The following is a 24,777-nucleotide window of genomic DNA, read 5'->3' as shown; positions in this document are numbered from 1 at the left end:
AAGTGATTCTCCTGCCTCAGCCTCCAGAGTAGCTGGGATTACAGACTAATTTTTGTATTTTTAGTAGAGATGGGGAATGCAAATATTTTCTACTCCATCTTAGAAGTTACAAAGTAGGGTTTTGGAAAACAATCAACCTAGGTTTAAATCTCCACTCTATAGTGGCTGTGCCAGTTTGGCCAAGTTACTTTTCAGCAGTGATTTTCTCATGTGTCAAATAGAAACAGCCCCACCCATTGCTGCCTTTGTCAGGTACCGCCAGCATTCGGGAAGTGTGCAGAGCTCAGGGCTGGGCACAGGGAGCTCTGCACAGTGCGTCCCTGCTGCTGCTGCAGCTGCTGTTAGCCACATTTCCTTAGATGGGCTATCAGCTGCATTCTGAATTGTGGCAGAGTGTTTTCACTTTCTTTCACCAATGCATTTTTTTTTTAAAGTCACCTAAATTCCGTAATCATTTCTCACCACTCTTCCACTGATTTTTATATTACCTGCAATCTGCTTTCTATCCTATAAACCCATCTGAGTCTATGATCTCAAATGCTCCCACTTCCCATGTGCACTTGTGGGTCTTCACTGTCTTGGGAGCAATCCACAGACCTTGCATTGATGGAGCCTAATTTACCAGGCACTTTTCTAACACAATGACCAGAGCAGCACTTATATGGCACTGATGATACCCAAGCACTGTTTTAAGTGCATGTGAAATACCATCTCCTGACTACACAGGAGAGGATGAGATCCTGTCATTTGCAATGACAAAGATGGAACTGGAGATCATTCTGTTAAGTGAAATAAGCCAGGCACAGAAAGACAGACATCATATGTTCTCACGTATTTGTGGGATCTAAAAGTCAAAACAACTGAACTCAAGGACATACAGAAGAGAAGGACAGTTACCAGAGGCTGGAAGAGGGGAAAGTAGGGATGGTTGATGAGTTAAAAAAAAAAGCCTAAGACATATTATTTGATTGCACCACAGGGTGACTATAGTCAGTAGTAACTGTATATTTAAAAATAATTAAAAGAGTGTACCTGAATTGTTAGTAACAAAAATGATGAACTTTTTTCTTTTGAGACAGTCTCAAACTGCACAGTGCAGCGGCATGATCTTGGCTCACTGCAACCTTCACCTCCCTGGTTCAAGTGATTCTCTTGCCTCAGCCTCCTGAGTAGCTGGGATTACAGGCACCCACCACTAATGCCAGCTAATTTTTATAGTTTTAATAGAGATGGGGTTTCACAGTGTTGGCCGGGTTGGTCCCGAACTCCTGACCTCAGATGATCTGCCCACCTCTGCCTCCCAACCCAACGGATACCCCATTCTTCATGATATGAGTATTTCACACAGCATACCTATATCAAAACATGTTTGGTACCCCACAAATATATACACCTACTATGTACCCACCGTAATTAAAAACAAAAACATTTTACAAAAAGATGACATAAGAGGATGAACACTCTCATGATCTTCGTTTTACACATGGTAACACTGATCCCAAGAGGTTTAAACAAATTGCTCCAAGTCTCACATTTGGGAAGTGGCAGAGCTGGGATTTCCACCTGTCTCAGGGTTCATTCCTCACTGTTGAGATGTAGTCCACTTTTGTGCAACCTCATGAGTATCCTTTACTCTTCCTTTATTTCTTCTATGAGGTACTTTTGCCTCCTTTCCACAAAACATTGGCATGGTCTAGGATCTACGACTCTGCACTTTTTTCTTCTCCTCCACTTCCTCCTTTTAAAAATTTTTCTGACCATAGATCTTTCCTCTTGTCAATCATGTGTAGCTACCTTGTAGAGATCATGAGAGGAATGGACAGCTTGTTATCCAATAGGGGAATAGGCACACATATAAATAATAACTAGTGGCTGAGGCAGAGGAACAGGGTAGACCAGTTAGTTCTCCTACCCACCGAGTTCCATTCCATATTTAGTAAATCATCATGAATGGAAGCAGCTTCGTGGCTTTTTTTAGAGCTATCTAGGGAATTCTGGGAATCAGGAACCACTGGGGATATACAGTTGGTCTCTGAGGTTTGAAATTGTTCTTTGATTCCTAGAACATCATAAAACTGGAGGATTTTGTTAATATAGATCATCTTTTTTGATTTGCTGCTTCTCTGAACTGAACTTCTATGGAAAAGAGGACCAGACTATTTCGTTAAGTCATTAGATTATTTTTTAAAGATGTATTTATCTACAGCCAGCATTTTAAGCTGGTAAGAAGGATGAACTAGACTGACGTTGTTTAGTGGTAATTTTCAGAGTCTCTGTTAGTTCTGGAAGGGGGTATGTTGCAAACTCTAGAAGGAAAACATTTGGAGACAGTGAGACATTTAATTTTAGCTGAGAAAGCCACATGCTACTTATGAAACATCCATTTGAGAACTGTGGCAGAGAATTAAACCCGACATGTCTTATTCTGGACTACTACCTAAACTGATAAACAAAATAAAATTACAAACACAGGGAAAATTGCTTTTAAAGATACTGGGAAAAAAATGAACAGATACAATCTGCTGGTAACTTTTTTACAAAATTTTAATTCAGAAATGTTTTAGTGAGGTCGAGGCTATCGGTTTCTTATTTATTTTTCTCTAGCCTGCTGTTATAAAGTGAGACAAAATGTCAGTTTAAAACTGTCATGAAATTGCACTGACAACCCCAAATGGGGCAAGTGTTTTCAGAAATACTTCTTGTTTTGGGTATACACTTTGGCAGTACCTCTAGTTGGGATGGAGAGAGGGTGTGAACAGAAACATGAGACAGATTCCCAGGACTCCAACCAAGAGACAACAAAGGCACAAATTCAGGAAGAAGCTCTCACAGAATTGGAGAGCCACTGGGGCTGAATGGAACACAAGAGAAAGCTTCGTTTCACCCATCCATGAAGATGACTGTCAAAGTCATGCAGAACACAGAACTATCTGGGAGACTTCCAAATGATCATCAGACCACCCCTTGGAAACAGAGACATATTATGAAATTGTATTGAAATCACCAATGCTGTCTCTGACAGAAAATGCAGAAGTGATGGATGGGAAGGTTACTTTGAAGTAACAAAAAGGACGACAGACAGATAGACAAGACAGACAGGTAGCAATTATTAATCATTCTATCTCTATCCATCACCTATGTATGTTTGCATCTGTTCATCTATCAATTGATCTATCCACAGTATCTATCTATTGATCCAGTATTATGCAATGGAAAAAAAAAAAAAAAACATATAAAGAGCTGTCTTTTGAGTATTAGGAGACATCACAGCACTTAGTTAATTACCAGGTTCTCTCTATGTTCATTCTCCAGGTCAGCATGCTCCCTCTATGTGTGACAGGTGACCCTATCAGACTCCCTAAACTATTCCCCAAACAATTCATTCCACTGGCCCTGAAGAATTAAGCATATTTGTATTAGTGATTATAAATTTTAGATACCTTGAAAGAATACTTCTCAACAGACGATACATATGTTTTGGTCTTCATGATAAAGGCAAATGAAAATTCATCAGAAATTACACTGAAAAAATATTTCCGTTTCCACATTGATAAAGTGCAGTTCTGGGCTTCTCTGGCCAATGCTGTGTTGGAGGAACAGGCCTGTTGTTCTCCTTTTCCCCTTATATAAAAACAGGACAGGAGATTCTTTGTGGTCTAAATTCACTTTAGGGCTCATGGACTTGGTTTGATGCAGAACTGCGCTTTCCGAGCTCAGCATAGATCCCTGGCTGTTGATACTGACAAGGGACCTCTCTATCACACAGCTACTAAAGTTCAGGTTGAAAAGAAAGATCTTTTGATGAATCAGGTCATTACTGTAAAGGGATAAAGAAAGGGTTTTTATCTTGTGCTTTTGTGACTTGATCGTGTATTTTTACATGACCTATATGAGTTTCATCTCTAGGGGTCTTGTTTCCCGACACTCAATCATTTAAGACAAGAAACCAAACTTCCCAAGGTGTTCTTCTGGGAGAAGTTGTGTTCCCTCCACAGTCTTCATTTCCCTGTGAGCTTGTCCGTTTCCTGTAAACGCACCCCACTGCCTGCAAAATGGGGTGATAGAGATGCTTGGATGGCAATTCATTCTGCAGACAGTGAGCTCCTGAGGATGGAATCTAGGAGGGCCAGGTGAGGTGGGCAGTCTTTTACAAGTTCCGAAGAGAAAGATCACGTGGTCAGTTGGTGCAAAGGTAACTGCGGTGTTCGCAATGAAAAGTAATTGTAATTTTTGCAGTTAAAAGTAAAAGTAGATGAGGACAAAAGCAGGAGCCAGTGTCGCACACGGAAGAATGGCTGAGGAACAAAGACAGGGGGTGAGTTGTGAGAAATGAGCAGAGACAGAAATCAGACAGGGGAGGGGGGCACAAAAGACCCTGAAGCAGAAGAGAGAGAGACACAGAGAGGCTTTGAGAATATGCATTTCTGACACTTCTGCTTCCTAATCAATCCATAGAAAGAGCACTGTACTTCACTCTCAGTCTTTTTTGTTTGTTTGTTTTGAGAGAGTCTTGCTCTGTTGCCCAGGCTGGAGTGCACTGGTGCAATCTTGGCTCACCGCAACCTCCATTTCCCAAGTTCAAGTGATCCTTCTGCCTCAGGCTCCAGAGTAGCTGAGATTACAGGTGTGTGCCACTATGCCCAACTAATTTTTGTATTTTTAGTAGAGTCAGGGTTTCACCATGTTGGCCAGGCTGCTTTCGAATGTCTGACCTCAAGTGATCCACCCACCGTGGCCTCCCAAAGTGCTGGGATTATAGACGTGAGCCAACGTGCCTGGCCTCAGTCTTTGGATATTTTAAGATATTTTCCAAGTCTCCTTAAAATAACCCCCTTTTCAAGTGAGTTATTTTTAGAGAGATTCAGTACCTCACAGTCAAAGAGCCTTGTCTAAAATACATTCCTTACAAAGTGTTACTGTCAAAAACGTGAAGAACTGAAGGAGCTCCGGGGGAGTTCTGCTTGGCCAAAGGCCATTAACTTTGCATAAAATTGCCCAGGGAAGGGGTGCAAAGAGGGTCTCCAATCATCAACCAGGGGGTTTGGGGACTTGGTTAAGAGTTAATGTGCTTTAAAGGAAACTAAGAAATGTGATCTATGTTGTCCACCTGGCAACTTCACACGAATACAATAGAAAATTCTAAGTAAGCCACACAGAAGATTCTTTTTTTCAGTGCATCAGTGAACTGGATCAAAATGCAAATGGTTAATACAACCAGTCACAGCTCCTACTCAGAAAATTGACTTGCTGGTAAGAAAGAGAAGAAAAGAATGAGTGGGGGTTGTTTTAAAAGCAGTGCTGGCCTTGCTGTCCACTAAGTAGCTGTAACGGTATCACACGCCAACCCTACACTAGGCTGGCTCAACCTTTGCTCTATTTTGGGCAGCAGGAATTTGCTGAGACGTTAGACTGAAGACAGATTGCACCTTCATAGAGTGCTGCCTTTCACGTTCAGATGAATAAAAGTAAATGTTAAGTACGTTCAAGGAAAACATTGCATTAACAATTTGTTAAAACTTGCAGAGATTAAGGAAGGAAAGGACTGCTGCCAGCTTCAGTGATTTCGAACAATGGTGCTGAGGAACGCTATGCCTGGAGCACTGGAAAAAATTAACCATCACAGACTAATAAATAAGGCAGGACTGGGAAGTTTATGTAGCTGATCTCCTCTCTCTCTCTCTCTCTCTCTCTCTCTCTGTGTGTGTGTATGTGTGTGTGTGTGTGAGACAGAGAGAGAGCGTGTGTGTATGTGTGTGTGTGTGTGTGTGTGTGTGTCTTCATCAACAAGGTAGTATTAGGTAGAAAAGGCAAATGGCTTTCTGCGTTTTCAGAACTGGATAGACCTGTATTTTGTGCCTGTATCTTATGTCGATAGGCAAGCAGATTAAATATTCTAAGTTTCATTTTCCTCATTAGAGATAATATTGCCATTTTGCTAAGCTACTGCAAGCAGTTGTTCTTATAGACAAGCGCTAGCAGGATTCCTGATTTATATTCTGTAATTTGTAGCTGCTACAAATATTACTGTAGCCACTATTAATAATAAAAATGGATGCATCGGCACCTGTAATGGAACACATGAGTATACTTTAATTCAGAGTCACTAATGAATGAATGGATGTTGGAACTACACCTGGAGTTAAGAAACAATTGTCAAGGGATAGGGAACACAAAGGGGAACCAGATGCAACTGCTGTCTGTCCTCAGAAAGTTCACAGCCTTCAAGCGTCCAAGACACAAAGAACCAGGTGAGTCCAGACAAATTCTAGGGAGCACTTCTAGTCACAAGCAATCAACAGTCTGTTCAAGATTCTCACCTGATGCTCACTTCATACCCCTGACTTCATCCCTTCTATTTAGAGCTCTACTGAGTCTGCTAAGTACTCTTTTCACCCACACAAATGGTTCCAGTTACTTCTCACACAGAACAGACAGTGGATGCGTAGGTTAAAAAAGCTTAAATCAGGCCGGGCATGGTGGCTCATACCTGTAATCCCACCACTTTGGGAGGCCAAGGTGGGTAGATCACAACGTCAGGAGATCGAGACCATCCTGGCTAACACGGTAAAATCCCGTGTCCAGTAAAAATACAAAAAAATTAGCCAGGCGTGGTGACAGGTGCCTGTAGTCCCAGGTACTTGGGAGGCTAAAGCAGGAGAGAATGGCGTGAACCCGGGAGGCAGAGCTTGCAGTGAGCCGAGATCGCGCCACTGCACCCCAGCCTGGGCGACAGAGCAAGCATCCGTCTCAAAAAAAAAAAAAGCTTAAATCAGAAGGTAACAGTGACTATAGGCACTCTCCCTCCTCTCCACTTGGAATATGTTATTCATATGGAAATCTCAGCAAATTGGGGACAGACAAGATGGAGAAAAATCCCTAGATAGGAAGGAAAGACTGTTACAAACACCAAATAAACAAGGACCAAAGCAATGATTCCTCACATCTATTCTATCACTTTACCATCCTCACAAACCCATTCAAACATTCTTTGGGTTTGGGGTTTTTTGTTGTTGTTGTTGTTGTTTTGTTTTTGTTTTTTGAGATGGAGTCTTGCTCTGTTGCCCAGGCCAGAGGGCAGTGGTGCAATATCAGCTCACTGAAACCTCCACCATCTAGGTTCAAGCAATTCTCCTGCCTCAGCCTTCCAAGTAGCTGGAACTACAGGCGCCCACCACCATGCCAGGCTAATTTTTGTATTTTTAGTAGAGATGGGGTTTCACCTTGTGAAAGGCTGGTCTTGAACTCCTGACCTCAAGCAATCCACCAGCCTTGGCCTCCCAAATTACCAGGATTACACGCATGAGCCATCGGGCCCGGCCTCCTTAGGTTTTCATAACAATATTTCAGGGTACCACAACGCTCACAGTAGTGTTTCTCCAAACTTCAATCATTTGCCGTATCTTTAGGTTTTGACATTTTCATCTTGCCACCTATATTATGTTTTCCTTTATTGTACTCTTTATGCTAAACACAATTTATTTTAAAAGAAAATCTATAAAATCAACCTCTGGTATAAATGAGACACTACTATTATTAACCATAAATGGTAAGCCATGGTGCAAATATAAACACAATGGTCTCCTGGAATTCTAGTTATTACAGGTATCCACTGAAACATGTCAGAAATGTTGTTGGTTTTGAATGCTACACAATGTGTTAAAAGAAAACTCAAAAAGGAAACACTTCTCCACCAAATGATTCTATCTTGTTTCCTGCTGTGTCTGTGGACCACCTAAAGAAACTTATAGAACTCCTAAAATCTCACCCATCCTTTGGAAAAATGCTGGTTTTGACCACTGAAAGGGCTATTCCAAGATTACACAAAACAATTTCAATACAGCTCATCAAGAATTTATTAAACAACCATTAGGTGCTGGTCTACATGGTGGGAGCTGGTGGACTAAGGATACACTTACAGATATGCATTGGCACTCTTCCCTTCCTCCACAAACTAGTCGGAAATTGAACATGTAAATGTAGCAAATACTAACCACCGTCATTCAAGACAGGCTAAGCAACCTTGCAGTCACGAAGACCCCAACACACAGCTCAAAATACATGCATATTTTCCCATTTGCTAAAAGCCCACTTCTCAAGGTTATCTGTTCCACGTTCTCTTCTCTCTGGAACTGCAAGTTGACAGAACCGTCCTGTCTAAGATATCACTAGCCTTACTGCTGAGGGAAAAGAGATCAAAATGAGGCACATACACACTCGTCAATTTTCCACTTGAAAGTGACATCCATCACTTATGCTCACAGTTCATTGGTCAAAGCACGCCATGGGGCTAACGGGGACAAGAATGAGGTGGGAGAATAGACTCACTTTCATGGAAAGGCTCAAAGACAGAGGTGGTTCAGCGAGGAGTCAATATTTTCAGCAACAATAGGACCTACTGAATATTACAGTAACAGAATGGAGATTTGACAGAATTCTTGTCCACTGTGATATCCCTCTAACCAACCTGCCTCTATAAGGGAAAAAATACAATCAAATTTGAGAACACATACAATTCTCTAAAGACTTATTTGCAATCCAAGTGGAAGGACAGGCTTAAAAAATGGAAAAGTTGGATTGAGAGCATCCTGGCTAACACGGTGAAACCCTGTCTCTACTAAAAATACAAAAAATTAGCCAGGTGTGGTGGCGGGTGCCTGGAGTCCCAGCTACTAGGGAGGCTGAGGCAGGAGAATGGCATCAACCCGGGAGGTGGAGCTTGCAGTGAGTAGAGATCGTGCCACTGCACTCCAGCCTGGATGACAGAGCGAGATTCCGTCTCAAAAAAAAAAAAAAAAAGACAAGAAAAGAAAAGTTGTGTGTGCCCGTACCTACAGTAAGCATGTGATTAAACATTTCTGTGTACTTGGCAGGAGAATGAATTCAGATGCTAAAAGGATTCTTTTGTGAGGAGGTGGGGATACAGAGGGATGATTAAAGGGTATAAAAACATAGAAGCAATAAGATCTAATGTTCGGTAACGCAACAGGGTGACTATAGTTCACAGTCATTGACTGTGTATTTCAAAATAACTAAAAGACTAGAATAAGATTGTTTCTAACACAAAGAAATGATAAATGCCTGAGACAATGGATACTCTAGTTACCCTGATGTGATCCCACTGTATGCTTATATCAACATATCACAGGTACCCCATGAATATATATACAAATATATATATATATATATATTTAATTCTGTATAAAAATCATAAAAATAAAATTCTTTGGTTAATCTTTTAACCAAGGCATGAGCTCACAAAGTAAAGCAGCTGTGTCCTCACAATGGCCACCCTTCCCCCCGCTTTTTCCTAGGATCTTAGAATACAGGAGACATCTGGGTCAGAAATAATTTAAATACAGACTTGCAAGGAAGAGCCTCATGAACCAAAAGACCTCTAAAATGCACTTCCAACCCTATGGACACAGTATTTTACCCAGAGGACAAATAGCAAATAAAAACAACGTGGAGATAAAATTTCTGGGTAGACAGAGAGCGCAATTGCAAGGGAATTTAATTTCCCCCTGAACCGAAAATGAAACCCAAGACACTAAGTGACTATATAAAGAGAACATTGCTTTCTAAGTGTTGACATCAGTAAGCTCCTTCTCCTCCTAGTTTGGATTTTCACAGAAAAATGAAAAAGTTTTCAAACAGCTTCAGTTCTTCATTGTATATTGCCAACTGGGTAACTACTTTAAAGAGTGGGCTGTCAGAAACACTAACCCATAAAGCATTGTCGCCCCTCATTTTCTTTTGATTTCTTTTTATTGGTTTTACAAAAGTTAATTATTTTTTGGGTAAAGAAATAAAATGTTCAAAATGTGACTACTACTGCCTACTGTTCTTAAATTCTAAATAAAACCTGTCCTCCAGGGAAATAATTGTAAAGCTTAGAGGCTTATTAAAATTTTTCACTAATTACCTGGGAACATCTTCCTCAAATCAGACACACAAGCAAACACCTCAAATCAATCACCCAAGCAAAAACCCCAAACAGAATAGGATGCAGTGATAAAAATGATGAGTATGGGCCAGGTGTGGTGGCTCACACCTGTAATCCCAGCACTTTGGGAAGCCAAGGCGGGTGGATCACTTGAAGTCTGGAGTTCGAGACCAGCCTGGCCAACATGGCAAAACCCCATCTCTACTAAAAATACAAAAATTAGCCGGGTGTGGTAGCAAGTGCCTGTAATCCCAGCTACTCGGGAGGTTGAGGCTGGAGAATCACTTGAACCTGGGAGGCAGAGGTTGCAGTGAGCCAAGATTGCACCAATGCACTCCAACCTGGGTGACAGAGTGAGACTCTGTCTCAAACAAACAAAAAAAATGGTGACTATGGAAAGACAGCAAAAACAATCAAACCCTTCTAAAACTAGTGTTACTAACATAATTACTGAAGACCTCTGGCAGAATCCCAAGGGAAAAAAAAGTATGTGTGTTTTTGTGTCTGTAAACAGATATACAGAAATTATCTAATACACATGATTAATGATTCCAGGAATAGAAAAAGCCAGAAAAGATGATGCAAAGTTTAGAAAATGATCATTAGTTTTCATGGAGACCGGAGATGATACAACCGTTATCTCTTCTGCTTCTTGAAATCACAATGAACCCCATAAGGCCAGGGACAACTGTCAACTTCACAATTTATTTCATTCAATGCCATTCTGTCCCACCATCAAAGCCCTTTATAATCCCACCACACTTTGAAACATCTTCGCAGATAACACGGTTCTTCAACTACAGGTAATCACTACTCTATAGTCTCCTTCCAAGTACTAGAACTAGAGATGGAGGAGAAGAAGTGCAAAACAGTACACCAACAATAACAAGAACAGCAGAGTCAACAATAACAATGTAAAGGAACTTCATGAGTTTGGTGAGGGGACATGATGATTTTGAAGCTGCAGGGAAACTGCAACTTGGACAACACGACGTAGTATGGAGACTCATCAGTATACGGAAGGTCATCAAAGCAGGAAGTGGAAAAAATTATCATGAACAAGAGCAGTTTTTTTTCATTTTGTCCTATTTTAAACTGATTACAAAGAAAGTTTTACTTCCGCAGGCACCTGATCACATTGGCGAACTGACCTAATGCAACAAAATTTCAGAAGCATCTGTTTCATTTTTGCCGTATTTCACTGATTCTAAAGCAAACATTTCCTCACATTTTCATTCTTTTTCTTCTGTTTTTTCAGATAGAGTCTCATTTGGATGCCCAGGCTGGAGTGCAGTAGCACAGTCTCAGTTTGGTGCAACCTCAGCCTGCTGGGTTCAAGCGATTCTTATGCCTCAGCTTCCTGAGAAGCTAGGATTACAGGTAAGCACCACCATGCCCAGCTAATCTTTTTGTATTTTTAGTAGAGACAGGGTTTTACCATGTTTACCAGGCTAGTCTCAAACTTCTGAACTCAGGTGATGCACCTGCCTTGGTCTCCCAAAGTGCTGGGATTACAGGGGTAAGCCAATGCGCTGGGCCTACATTTTCATGTCTTGGAAACTGGAATGCCTTTTGCAATCAATAGTGGGACAAAATTTATTTGGTAACCTTTTTCTTCAATGGTGACACACACATAAGATGCTTCACTGGGCCAGGCTCATTGGCTCATGCCAGTAATCCCAGCACTTCGGGAGTGTGGTGGTGGGTGCCTGTAATCCCAGATACTCAGGAGGCTGAGGCAGGAGAATCACTTGAATCCTGGGGGCAGAGCTTGCAGTGAGATGAGATCGCACCACTGCACTCCAGCCTGGTGACAGAGCGAGACTCTGTCTCAATAAAACAAAAAAAAAAATGCTTTCACTGGACAGTCAACAGCATCCTTGATGCATGAAATCTCGTTAATAACTTTCACTCTTCTCAAGTCCATGCGGTTTGTGATTCTTGACAGCAAATAAATCAAGAGAAATCATTTTATTTTATTATTGGGTTAATAATGTAAACATTCGTGCTCCAATGTTGCACTGAGTAAATAGGATCCATTTCTTGTACGACTAAGGCTGGGTGGGGTTTCACCAACCTGGTGAAACCCCGTCTCTACTAAAAATACAAAAATTTGCTGGGTGTGGTGTCAGGGGCCTGTAATCCCAGCTACTAGGGAGGCTGAGGCAGAAGAATCACTTGAACTCAGAAGGCAGAGGTGGCAGTGAGCCAAGATTGCACCATTGCACTCCAGCCTGGATGACAAAGCGATACTCTGTCAAAAGAAAACAAAACAAAAAAAAAAAAGTGCATAACTAGATTTAATGCACCATTTTGGACCTTGTCATGAAAGCCTTCAGGAATCATTGTTACAAATACCAAAAGGTACTGTAGAACGCAGCTATTATTAAAATGGGTTTTGGAAGCTCTTGCTTTTGACTCATGAGCATGCATGAGCAACCCCCAGAAGGCTTGTTTAATTCAGAGACACCCCAACCCTAGAGCTTCTGACTCAGTTTGCCTGCAGTGAGGATAGAGAACATGCATCTGCAGCAAGTTTTCAGGCAATGCTGATGCTGCTGGACTGGGGACCACATCTGAAAAACCACAGTTGTACTTTTCCGAGGTGATGGCTCAGTCATTGGGAATTACTACCTGGGAATTAGGAAAGGAGGAGGCAGTCCCATTGGACCTTGAGACTTTCCTTCTTCCGTTTCAAAGCAGTCCTGATTTGATCTGTCTCTGTATCACTTTCTGCAGGAGATTTCATATGAAATAAACGTTTTGCTGCTTTTCTAAAACACGACAGTAATTACTGAAATGGAAACAACCAAAGCTTTAGAGTAAGATAGATCTGGCCTGTGGTTTCAAGTTTTACCATTTAACACTTGATATTTGCAGGTTGTTTTGTATTTTCTTTGTTTTTGAAACAGAGTCTTGCTCTGTCATGTAGGCTGGAGTGCAGTGGAGCACTCTGGGATCACTCAACCTCCACCCTCCTGAGTTCAAGAGATTCTCCTACCTCAACCTCCCAAGTAGCTGGGACTACAGGTGTGTGCCACCACACCTAGCTAATTTTTGTATTTTAAGTAGAGACAGGGTTTCACCATATTGCCCAAGCTGGTCTGGAACTCATGGTCTCAAGTGATTGGCCGCCTCAGCCTCCCCACATGCTGGGATTACAGGTGTGAGCCACCATGCCTGGCCAATTTAGTTTTTTTTTTTTTTTTTAATTTTTTAATGTCTTCAAAATGGGGGTAATAAAACATACCTGAGGCCTCACAATAATGTAAGAGATGATGTACATGCAACATGTCATTAATACAGCTCCTTGCAGATGGTGGGTACTTAACAGTTTGTAGCCACTAATAATAACAGTCTGATCCTTGCAGGCAAAGATTTTACTGTCTTTAATCCTTTTATAGACAAGTGGTTGCTTGCACTGGCTGAGGGCAGAGCAGCTGTTGTCAAGTGACTTCAGAGGAAGCTGCCAGGTCCCCAGCCCTGGTTAAGCAAGGCTCAGAGCTGCAGTTGGGTTGCAGTACCCAGAGTTTGGAAAGCTGGATACACACTTATTGCCAGGCTCCCTGGGTCCCTGGCCTTTGCAGCATGGCTGATTGCACATAAGCCAGGAAGCATGCCCTGTGCGCAGAAGGGGCCTCAGAACCAGCTTCTGTCTGCAGTAGCTCAACTCGGCCCAGCATTAGATGCCTCTGTTCCTCTGCAGCTTATTACAGGTGCTTGCATAACACAGCAGCCACCACTCTGCAGTGGATGCTTAACAGGATCAGTTTGTCAGAAGAAGAAAAAATATCCCCTCCTGGTGTGTGACTCCCCAGTTTTCACAATCTCCCCATTTACTCTATGCTTTGGAACGTGGCAAGTAGCAATGTCATTTGTACCTGAGGTAAAGTTGTTCCCCTCTAACTTAAGTCTCAGCTTTTATTAAAAACATTTAACATTTTGGCTACTACGAAGAAGGACATTAATTCCTGGGGGCGGGGGGGGGGAAAAAAAGATATTAAAGAAAAAAAAAAACCTCTTCACTACCACATGTGTTTTCAGCTCACATTTATAAGAACTGTAGAAAACTTTTGGACTCTATCATTCTTAGAAACTATTTTATCTCATATTTGAACAGCCTGGTTGTGGGAGGCAAGGTTTCAATACTCACTACAAAGATAGAAATCTAGCTTTGAAAAGTTCTGAACTCAGACTAGAACAGCTTGAGGGTGTTACTTCAATATTTTCTCTTAAAGGTAAGCTGAGCAGTGACATACGGCAGTCTACCATATAGGAAGATCCCTTTACACAACAAGTTATAAGTAAATATGCTTGCAGATGGGTGTCTAAGAGAAAGCGTCTAGTGAAATCAAATAAAACCTTTTACAACATCTATGAACCAACACATTAATTAAATCGATTGGATTTTGAAATTTGTGATTTTAAAGGCTGTGATTTACTTGATTATACGCTTTTACAAACAAATCTGCCTCATGAACTCATTCAAATTCCCAGGGGCTCCCACAGACAGCAGCATTAAGCAAAAAAGAAGGTCTAGGACAACTTAAAACATAAAATCCACCGTGTAGCAAAGCGAGATTTCTAAGCTAAGTACTTTCTTTCTATTGCTTAGGTTCAGAACATAAAATGTATCTTTAATATAAATGGCTACATCCCCACCTCTGCCTTAATGATGTGTTTGATATATACTGTAGCCATTCATACTAATTACATCATTAATAATGGTTTCTTTGAGAAGCCATCTATGAATACAGCCATGTCAGGAGACATATGGGTCATCTAGAATATCTGCAGATTGGCCTTAAGAATTCACAGTCTCACCTTTAGAAATGGCAATTTATTGATTGCTAAAACAGCAGGGGAAGCCGCCTAAGACATTCTGGTTCAATTCATAACTCCTGATAAGTATAAAGGAAAATAGGAACAGGGCAGGAAGATAGTTGTTCACTTGTGGGGGTGAACATAAAGCCTCTGAAAAGGCGGAAAGAAACAGATAATTGATACCCCAAGGAATGCCACCAGCACCCTGGTCTTGCGTTTCTAGCTTGGTAAGGAATTTGTATCCTTGGCTGCTGTTGGCTATGTTAGATTCCAAATATCCCGGACTGAATGGCTGCTACGCATACAGCCAATGGGCACCTGCCAAGTGCTAGACACTGTACTGAGGACCCTGCAAACATGATCTTTTTATTTAATTATTTTTAATTTTCAGACAGAGTTTAACTCTGTCACCAAGGCTGCAGTGCAGTGGTGTGATCTCAGCTCACTGCAACCTCCCCGCCTCCTGGGTTCAGGTGATTCTCCTGCCTCACCCTGCAGAGTAGCTGGGATTACAAGCACATACCACCATGCCCAGATAATTATGTTTTTTAAATAAAGATGGGGTTTCACCATTTTGCCAGGCTGGGAAGAGAGACAATCAGAGAGGTTAGGTGACTAAACTGCAATTATACTGCTCACTGCTAAAAGTAGCCAGGAGTCCAAACAACAAGGATGAGACCCAGTGCACAGGTTGTTCCTTCTCATCATCCTCTGTCCTCTGCAAGCCTTCTCCCTCTCCCTCTCCTCACAGTAGAGACTGCAAATAAATTGCCCAGTGTTGCCAGACCAAAGGGGCCAGGAAGAGAGAAGCTAGAGACAGAATTAATGAGGCATCTAAGACTCTAAGACCATCAGCAGCCTTGATTTTCCTGCTAAATAATTTACATCTTAACCTGCAGGGAACAGGGGGCCACTGAAATATTAAACAGGAAGACTGACATCACCATTTTTCCAGAAACGAAGTCCAGAGTCTTTGGTGATTTTAATTTTTTTAAAAAATTTCTCCTTTATGTCTAATACATAACCAAGTTCCCTTCTTTTTATACTGTGTCAATTAGCCAGTAGGAGCCTGTATCTGAATCCTGTTATACAGCAACTCCAGCTGTGTAACTTTCACTACAGCTCTTAAGATTTTTCAGCCTCAGTTTCCTGCTCTGTAAAATAGGGAGAATAAAAGTACCCACTATGTAGGCTGTGTTGAGGCTCCAGTGAATAATGGTATATAAGCTCATGCCTGGCTCATGGTAAGCACCCAGTGTGATGCGTTAAATCGTCCCCCTAAATTCCTATGTTGAAGTGTTAACCTTCTATGTCTCACAATGTGACTTTATTTGGAGATGGAATCTTTAGAGAGGGAATGAAGTTAAAGTGAGGTCCTCAGAGTGGGTCATAAGCCAGTATGACTGGAGTGTTTACAAGAAGAGTAGTACGCATGTTTGGACACAGACATGCATAGAGGGAAGATGATGTAAAGATGCACAGGCTCTCTATGTAGATGGCCCTCTACAAGGCAGGGACGGGCCTGTAGCAGACCCTTTGCTCACAGCCCTCAGAAGGAACTAATCTTGCCAACACTTCAACTCTGGACGTTCAGTCTGCAGAACTGTGAGAGTAACTGTGGTTTAAGCCACTCAACCTGCGGCACTGTGTTATGGCAATCCAAGCCAACTAATATTGTCAATGTTAGATTTTATCCCTTCCTTTGCTCTCTCCCTACCTAGGTCCAATCTTGAGAATCTTGTATCTAATTAATGCTTAGACTCCTGGCTAACCTTGCCTGTGAGCTAGTGAGAGCAAATGGGTTTCATTTTGTGTGCCAGCTCTGATCATCTATAGTCACTGCCTGGAGCACTGCACTGAGAAGGATGGCAAGGCCAGCTCAGACTCAGTGGGTAACAATGCCATGATTGATTAGCAATGTCTGCCATAGGCAAGGGAGGGGAAGGTGGAGAGTATGGGCCATGTATTTTTCAGCCCTGCCTAGGCTCTCACTGGTGTATTCATCTTGAAAAACTGTTATTAGACTGAATCTCCTAATGTAGCATTTACATCTTTTTGTCACTCTGTTGAACAGCTTCAAGTAGCTTATTTCTGTCAACCACATAAAATGTATATAGTTTGCTGTCCAGCAATTCTAACACATTTATATATTGATTTATTCATTCAATAATACAACAAATACTATAATAAAAATGTAATAATTACAATACAATGCAATCAAATAGAATCATAATATAATCATCATCCAAGAAATCAAACTGACTCTGGAACATCATACAGATCAGTGCTCCTTTTATTTAGATGTCTTTACCGCTAATTTTATTTGGGTCGATTTCTTCCCCACCCTGCCTCTTCCAGTTCACATTTCAGACAGTCCAGAAAGAAAAACAGCTTCAGGCCTCCTCTGAGTTCACATTTCTGAAGCTGTCTAACCTGACTAGCAAGGTTCCTGGAAATCTCTCTACCTGGCCCAGCTTTTGCATCATTTGTCCATCCTGGACCAATGACCAACACGGGAGAAGAGCAAACCCTGATTGGCTGGACCTGGGTCACATGTTCATTCTTGCAGCACGGCAGTGGGTTCAGTGATGGGAGTGGCAAGGATATTACTAAAAACCAAGGCAGTGGTCAGGAACAACAGAGGCTGTCTCTCTGCCTGCCTCATCTACCCATCCAACCTTAGGTCTCATTTGTTTCCCAGCGTTAACTCTGCTCTCACCCTCCTTGTCATATTGCTGCCCCAGGTGGGAAATTTTGCTCTCTTTTATGCCCTAAAAGAGTACGCAGATTTTGGTAAAATATCCCATGATTAGATAGCTGCGCATCTAACACCAGCCACTGACAAGAAATAACTTGAAAGGTCAGGGGACTACAAGGAAGATCCTGGAGGAGAAAGGAGTTGAATCTGGAGGAAAATTTAGTTGCATAGATGGAGGCAACAGAGGCACTTCAAGCATGAAAGATTAAGACTATTTTGGAAGATTAACAAGTAAAGAAGTAGAAAGGTCACTGAACAGATAAAAGAAATGATGCAATGAACATTTAAATAATATTTTAAAAGAAATTATCACATTTAACTGTGAGGCAAGATTGCACATTTACAAGATAATTCAACATGTCTCAAACCTCTTTATAAATGTAGCACCATAAACGGAACAGGGAGGGTAGAAATGCTTCCATTCCAAAGTCAAATCAGAGGAAGGGTTAGTAACGGCCAGGAACACTGTTAAGTAGGATTCAGAGGTAGAATTTACTTCCACAGGAAAGAATATTATGATTAAACAGACATGTACAACATAGTTAACTAGAATAACACAACTGGACCTTACTTGAAGCTCCCAAAACATCTCCTGACATACTGATGTTTAGTGGATGATACTAGCTTTAAAAATGGCAATGGAAACTTATGGTGAATCTACCCGTATAGTGAATAATCTAATTAACCTCTCTGTATCTTTGTAGCAAGGAAGTATGTAAATTGCAATTAAGGTCATGATGGGGTCATCGGTTAATGATACACACAAAGATGAAAAAACAGTTTTAAAAGTAAAGTGAAACTTCTAATAATTATACACCAGAGCATCCAATAAATATAAACAGGGCAGAGAGAGAGATGAGGTTAGGAAAGACAGGGGACAGACTGTCTGAAGTTAATTATAGCAAATAAAATTTACAGCATATAGTGTTGAACTGCCCTTCAGAAAACAAACTGATAAATTCACTGAAAGCCAATTCCACAAAAATCAATTCATTGAATAATAACAAAAATATCATATTGCTGGAAAACTTATTAAAAGGGTTGGTATTCTTGCAGCCATTTTGTCAATGATTTGTCCTGCTGAAATGAAGGTCAAACTGTAATATATTCAAGCTATTAGTTCATGGGCTTTCTGAAAACGTCTTAAAAGAGTGGACTGAAACACTACTACAGTTGTGATCAAATGGTTTAGTAATCTGGGCTTTGCTTATTAGCATTTGTATGTATTTATTTATCTGAGTTTTAATTTCCTCCTGTAACACAGGAAAAAAAATTCTAGCCTTCTCTTTAACTTGAAGATGGTACTGGGAGAACTATCAAAGACAGCTGTTAATTTCTCTCTGATCCTTAAAACTTCAAATAGGTTTTTCTAGAAACCTCTTCTACAGTTTGTGAAAAGCTCAAGGCACTTTATAAAATTTGTGCAGACTGTCAGGGTCCTTACACTCTCGTGGGATATATCAGGTTTCCATTTCTTGCCCTTGTTGAGTTTCTGTTACTTTCTCTGTTTCTTGCTGTTGAGTTACCTTTGAATTAAACTGACACTAACATGAAGCACAGTGACTTTCCTTGACAACAAACACACAAACAAAATGTTCACATGAGGACATTGCATGTGTCAGTCAGGATACACCAGGTCATGCTGTGGCAACAAATGACTCCAAACCTAAAAGGTTCAGGAACAACAACAGTTTATTTGTGGCTCGTATCACATGTCTATCATGAATTTGGTGGAATGAGACAGGGTGGTGTTGCTTCTCAAAGACTCTCAGCAATCTAGGATGAAGGAAAAGCCATCATCTCAAATATCTCTAGCCACCATGTCAGAGGGATGAGAAATTTCTAGAAACTCTCGCATCAGCAATAAAATGTTCCAGCATCTGTCACTTTCATTTATAGTTCATCAGCCAGAACTAGTCTCATGGCCCCACTCAAATCACAAGAAGTTCAAGCAGTGCCCAGCAGGGAAGAGACAGAATCCTTGGTGATGAGCCTGCATGGTGACCATACAATATATTGCTTGGGGAAGTTGAAGGATTCACATTATAGCAACACAAGTATTAGCTATCACTTCTCTTAGAGGTCCTTGCATACAGGCCACCATATATCTCACCCAGTCTCTCTCCTCTCTCTCCTACCCTCATGTGTCTTTCAGCTCCATCCCTCTTAGAAGCCACAACTTCCTCAAATTCCTCCTATGTGCTTCAGCGGAATGACTCGGCTCTCTGAAGCACTTATCCCCTACTTTTTGCTAATCCAAAACTCTGTGTACATTTTGTAACTATCATTTGCAAAAACCTAAGTTCTTCGTCTGGAGGCAATCCCTTCCCTATTCACTTTGAATGGGTATTTTGGGTATAGGAAGAAGACTGTTAGATGAATTATTCTCCTAGTTACACAAGCAAAATGTAACTCTGTGTGTTAAAGCAATTTATACAATTTAAAAGTCCTATAGAAATAATTCTTACCATACTGGAAACTTCTCTGAGCCTCTATTGTTTCACTGCTGGCTCTGACTATATCAGTGTGGGCTTGTCCATAAAAACGCACTGCGAACTCTAAAACAGTATGCAAAACTGCAAAACACGGATATTGTTGCACACACATTAGACTCTGTGGCTGTGAATTCAGAAGCTATTCCAAATTCCAAGCCCTGAGAGTCAATGCTCCTTTTCCGTGTGGTCGCAGTTAAGTAGGCATTTTATGGTCTGATATCAAGTAGAAGTCAAGCTTCCCCACTACTCTGATTTTGTCTGTCTTTGTGATTTAATAATGCAGTCCATATTGGAAGATGATGTAGTTATGTCAGTTATTAGAGAATTACATTTTTGTGTTCTGCTAAAGGGAAGCAAAGATTAGCTCTGCCAGATGCACACATAAAACTAGATAGAGGCATACCTCCAAGTCAACCCATCCATCTTTCTCTAGGACATGTCAACATGTGGGATTTTTGAAATACGGACTATATTAAAAATGTTAAATGCACTTTTTAAATGTAACCGCAGCAGAAATAAGATCTCTTTTTTTCATTCATCTGCTTTTTTTTTTTTTTTTTTTTTTTTTTTTTACTGTTGTTTGGTGTTATTTTTCTTCAGCAGGACTGTCTATGCTTGTTAAGCACCAGTAAATGGCCAGTTATGAAGCACACACAAAATATACATATGAATATTTAATAAGAAACAATAGCAGAAATATAGTGTGCATTTGTTGCTCCACTGGGAAACTATATTCATTATTCTATAAATTATTCTTCCATAAATATTTCAGAAACTTGAAAAAAGGTTAGAATAGTGTATCCAGTACTTGGTGGGCTAAAAGCACTTTTGCATCTACACTATAATGAATGCCAATCCCAATGCCATAGCTCACATCTGAAATCCATCTTTCGGTCAGTTTTAGGAGATAGTTATTTCATGTTTTCTTGTAATGCAAATATAAATAAGAAAAAGCGCACCAATTACCATGCAGGGAGTATGGGTTCTTTCTTGATCAGATGGCAGATAACAAGTTCCTTGGTTCTAGTCAAGATTAAGAAATAGAACCCTAGCTGTGAAATGTACTCCGAGAAAAAAAAATAAATAAATGCAAGTCTTTTATTCTAGTATGGTGCATCATAAAGTCCAAGACTTCTCAGTCTATTAATTTTTATAGAAGTGACTTAATTTTTTGCAAACAAGTATTTATTAAGTGCCTACTATGTGCTAGGTACTGTGCTATGTGATGAAGACAAAATAGTGACAAAAACCAAGGTGGTGATTTTTGATATCACTTCATTTTTGAAGAGGGACTTTGTTTCAGCTAATTAACTTTGCCTAGAATACAGGCTCATTTCAGGGGTTGGATGGTATCAATATTATTTTTCTTTGATGGTGGAATAGTCCACAAGTCATTCATTGTCCACTGAATATGGTGACCAGGAAGCAGTTGGATGATTCTAGAACAATTCCCAAGAACAGAAAGACTGGATGTAAGGAATCCAAGATGGATTTTGTTGTTCATTCTTTTTGTTTTGTTTTGCTTTGTTTTTTTTTTTTGTTTGTTTGTTTTTTTTGTTTTTTTTTTTTTTGTTTTTTTTTTTTTGATAGTGGTTCTTTCTCCCTCTGTTGCCCAGGCTGGAGTGTAATGGCGCAATCACGGCTCACTACAGCCTCAATCTCCTGGCTTCCTTCTGGATCAAGTGATCCTCCTGCCTCAGCCCCCTGAGATGCTAGAACTATAGATGTCTGTTACTATGCCTGCTTTTTTGTTGTTGTTGTTTACTTATTATTTTGGGGGGCAGGGTCCACTCTGTTGCCCAGGCTGAAGTGCAGTGACATGATCACAGCTCACTGCAACCTCCACCTCCCGGGCTCAAGTGATCCTCCCACCTCAGCCCTTTAAGTAGCCTGGACTCCAGCCATGCGCTACCATGACCGGCTAATTATTTTTTATTTTTTTTCTAGAGATGGAGTTGCACCATGTTCCTCAGGCTGGTCTTGAACTCCTGGCCTCAAATGATCCTGCTGCCATGGCTTCCCAAAGTGCTGCTGTTACAAGCATGGGCCACCATGCCCAGCTGTGGTGTTGCCTCACTTAGGCTACCAGAGAAGGGGAGCTTACAGTATCAGGAAAATATAACTTCTCCTATGTTAAAATTATTTTTATCCAGATGTGGCTCAACTCTAAACTTCTCTGCTGAAATAAACAAAGCCTTAACACATCTACTATTTTCCTTAACCATGGCCTTGCTTCAGACATAAACATAATTTGTAGTCTTTGCCGGAGCACTGAATTGATGTATACTGCAGTTAATGATGAGTCAAAAAATTCAAAGACTCGCAGCCAATTTTGTTTGAGTCACGGAAAGAAGCCACACATTACAACTGAACCCTCAAGAACCATCACCAACTAGAGAGACGTGGGTCACATCGGACAGGAGAGGTCAAAGCTGTGTAACAAAGACAGAGTAAAGCACAAATATTTCTCTAAAGAACTCACCCCCACCATCATGAGTTGTATTGTTCAGACAACCTAAAAGTGTTCAGAGATACTGAGATTTCCTGAATTACAATAATATCATCATCAACAGTAGCACTATAATAACTGCAAAGATGATTATGCGCATAAGCATTGTAGGTGTTATACGATTAAATGGTATAAGCAACTTAGGGTAACACAGTCAACAGATAAGATTACAACCCACATTTTGAGTCTTTATATTTTTCTTCCTTTCCTTGACCACACTTGTTCCCACTCACAGCTTCTCCCTGTTTTCTGCCCAACTGGGAATCGTTTTAAGATGAGTGGCATGGGCTATGAAGCCAGGCTTCTCGGTTTCTTTTATTTCTTAACAATGTTTTTCTTTTATTATTATTTCAGTACTTTGGGGGAAATAGGTACTGTTCTTTACATGGCTAAGTTCATTAGGTGTGATTTCTGACATTTCCGTGCCCCCATCACTCAAGCAGTATGTAGTCTTTTATCCCCCACCTCCCACTCTTCCCCTCAAATCCCCAGACTCCATTATGTCATTCTTATACTTTTGTGTCCTCATAGCTTAGCTCCCACTTTTAAGTGAGGATATGTTAGTATATTAATACAATGTCAAGTAACTCAGGAATGGAAAATCAGCTAAGCTGTGAGATGCTTGGTTTTCCATTCCTGAGTTACTTCACTTAGAATAACGGCCTTCCACTCCATCCAGGTTGTTGCGAACGCCATTCTTGGTGGAGTCTTGCTCTGTCACCCAGGTTGGAGTGCAGTGGCCTGATCATGGCTCACTGCAACCTCCACCTCCTGGGTTCAAGCAATTCTCCTGCCTCGGCCTCCTGAGTAGCTGGACTACAGGCACCTGCCACCATGCCTGGCTATTTTTGTATTTGTAGTGGAGATGCACTTTCATCATGTTGGCCAGGCTGGTCTCAAAAATCCTGACCTCAGGCGATTCACCCGCCTCAGCCTCCCAAAGTGCTGGGATTACAGGTGTGAGCCACTGTGCCTGACCTATTTAATCCCTTTTTATGGCTCAGTAGGGTGTGTGTGTGTGTGTGTGTGTGTGTGTGTGTGTGTGTGTGTGTGTAGTGTGTGTCTATACACACACCATATTTTCTTTATCCACTTGTTCACTGATGGACATTTGGGCTGGTTCCATGCTTTTGAAATTGTGAATTGTGCTGCTATAAACACTCGTGTGCAAGTGTCTTTTTCATATAATGACTTCTTTTCCTCTTGGTAGGTACAAGATCAATTGGTATTTCTACTTTTAGTAAAAATATGAAATGCTTCACAAATTCCCATGTCATTGTTGCACAGGGGTCATGCTAATCTTCTCTGTATCATTCCAACTTTAGTGGATGTGCCCCCGAAGTGAGCAATGGTTTCCTATTTCAGATACTATGCTTCCTAGCTGTCTGACTTTATGCAAGTCCCTTAATGTTTCAAAGCCTCGGTTTCCTCATCTGGAAAATGGCAACAACAAAGCTCACAGAGTTGCTGCAATAATTAAGCAAGAAAACACTCGTGCATCTGATTTTCATGGTGATGACGACAATGAGAGCATGATAGTGACAGTGACGATGATGATGCCATAAATTCTCACATTTTCCACCTAAACCTATGAATGGAGAGAATCTCACGGCTGGTGTAAAATCTCACAGAATCCCAATAAAAAGTAGATGTGGGCCGGGCGCGGTGGCTCAAGCCTGTAATCCCAGCACTTTGCAGACTCCGTCTCAAAAAAAAAAAAAAAAAAAAATAGTAGATGTGTAATGTGTTTAACTCAATAGTTTACGCAGAAAAGTTTTTTTTTTTTTTTTTCAAGCTGAAAATAATTACAAGAACACAGCTATAATTCACTGTCATAGCCTTGAGGAAGCTTCATGCAATTGCAGAAGATACACATAAAACTGAAAAATTGAAAGCCTATTTGAAATATGTAGTCATAGTGAGCACTTCTTGTTTAATTGCATTCTGCTTACATAACTAAAAGACCTAAATTAAAGCATAATCATGTCTCTAATGATTTTACACTCTTTTTCCCCCTCCAACATAAGGAAGCTCAAGGTGTTACAAGAGTTATGCTTTGGGACCAAGATAACTAACGCATAAATTAAACATCCATTTCATACGTTTACTTACATAAATGAAAAAAGAGGCAAAAATCTCTACTCCTAGTTTATTCCTTCTTCACACTTCAGGAGGAAGGTTTGCTATAGATTATTATTTTTTTTTTTCCAATGCATAGAAACTAAAAGTTTCTTAAGTAAGAAATACC

At 40.7% G+C, this 24,777-nt stretch overlaps 1 protein-coding gene and 1 non-coding gene across 6 annotated transcripts in view; both read right to left on the bottom strand.

Moving 5' to 3' along the window:
• LOC111551668 (RNA binding protein fox-1 homolog 1) overlaps nt 1-24,777 on the bottom strand; it is a 1,700,664-nt gene that overhangs the window by 812,456 nt on the left and 863,431 nt on the right. The window lies entirely within an intron of this gene.
• Nucleotides 23,772-23,878, bottom strand: LOC111551770. Its single transcript, XR_002734457.1, has one exon. It is a non-coding gene; the product is annotated as a U6 spliceosomal RNA (small nuclear RNA).

This window comes from Piliocolobus tephrosceles, chromosome 17 (assembly GCF_002776525.5).
Source record: "Piliocolobus tephrosceles isolate RC106 chromosome 17, ASM277652v3, whole genome shotgun sequence".
NCBI lineage: Eukaryota > Metazoa > Chordata > Mammalia > Primates > Cercopithecidae > Piliocolobus > Piliocolobus tephrosceles.
This window is presented reverse-complemented; position numbering and strand designations above follow the sequence as displayed.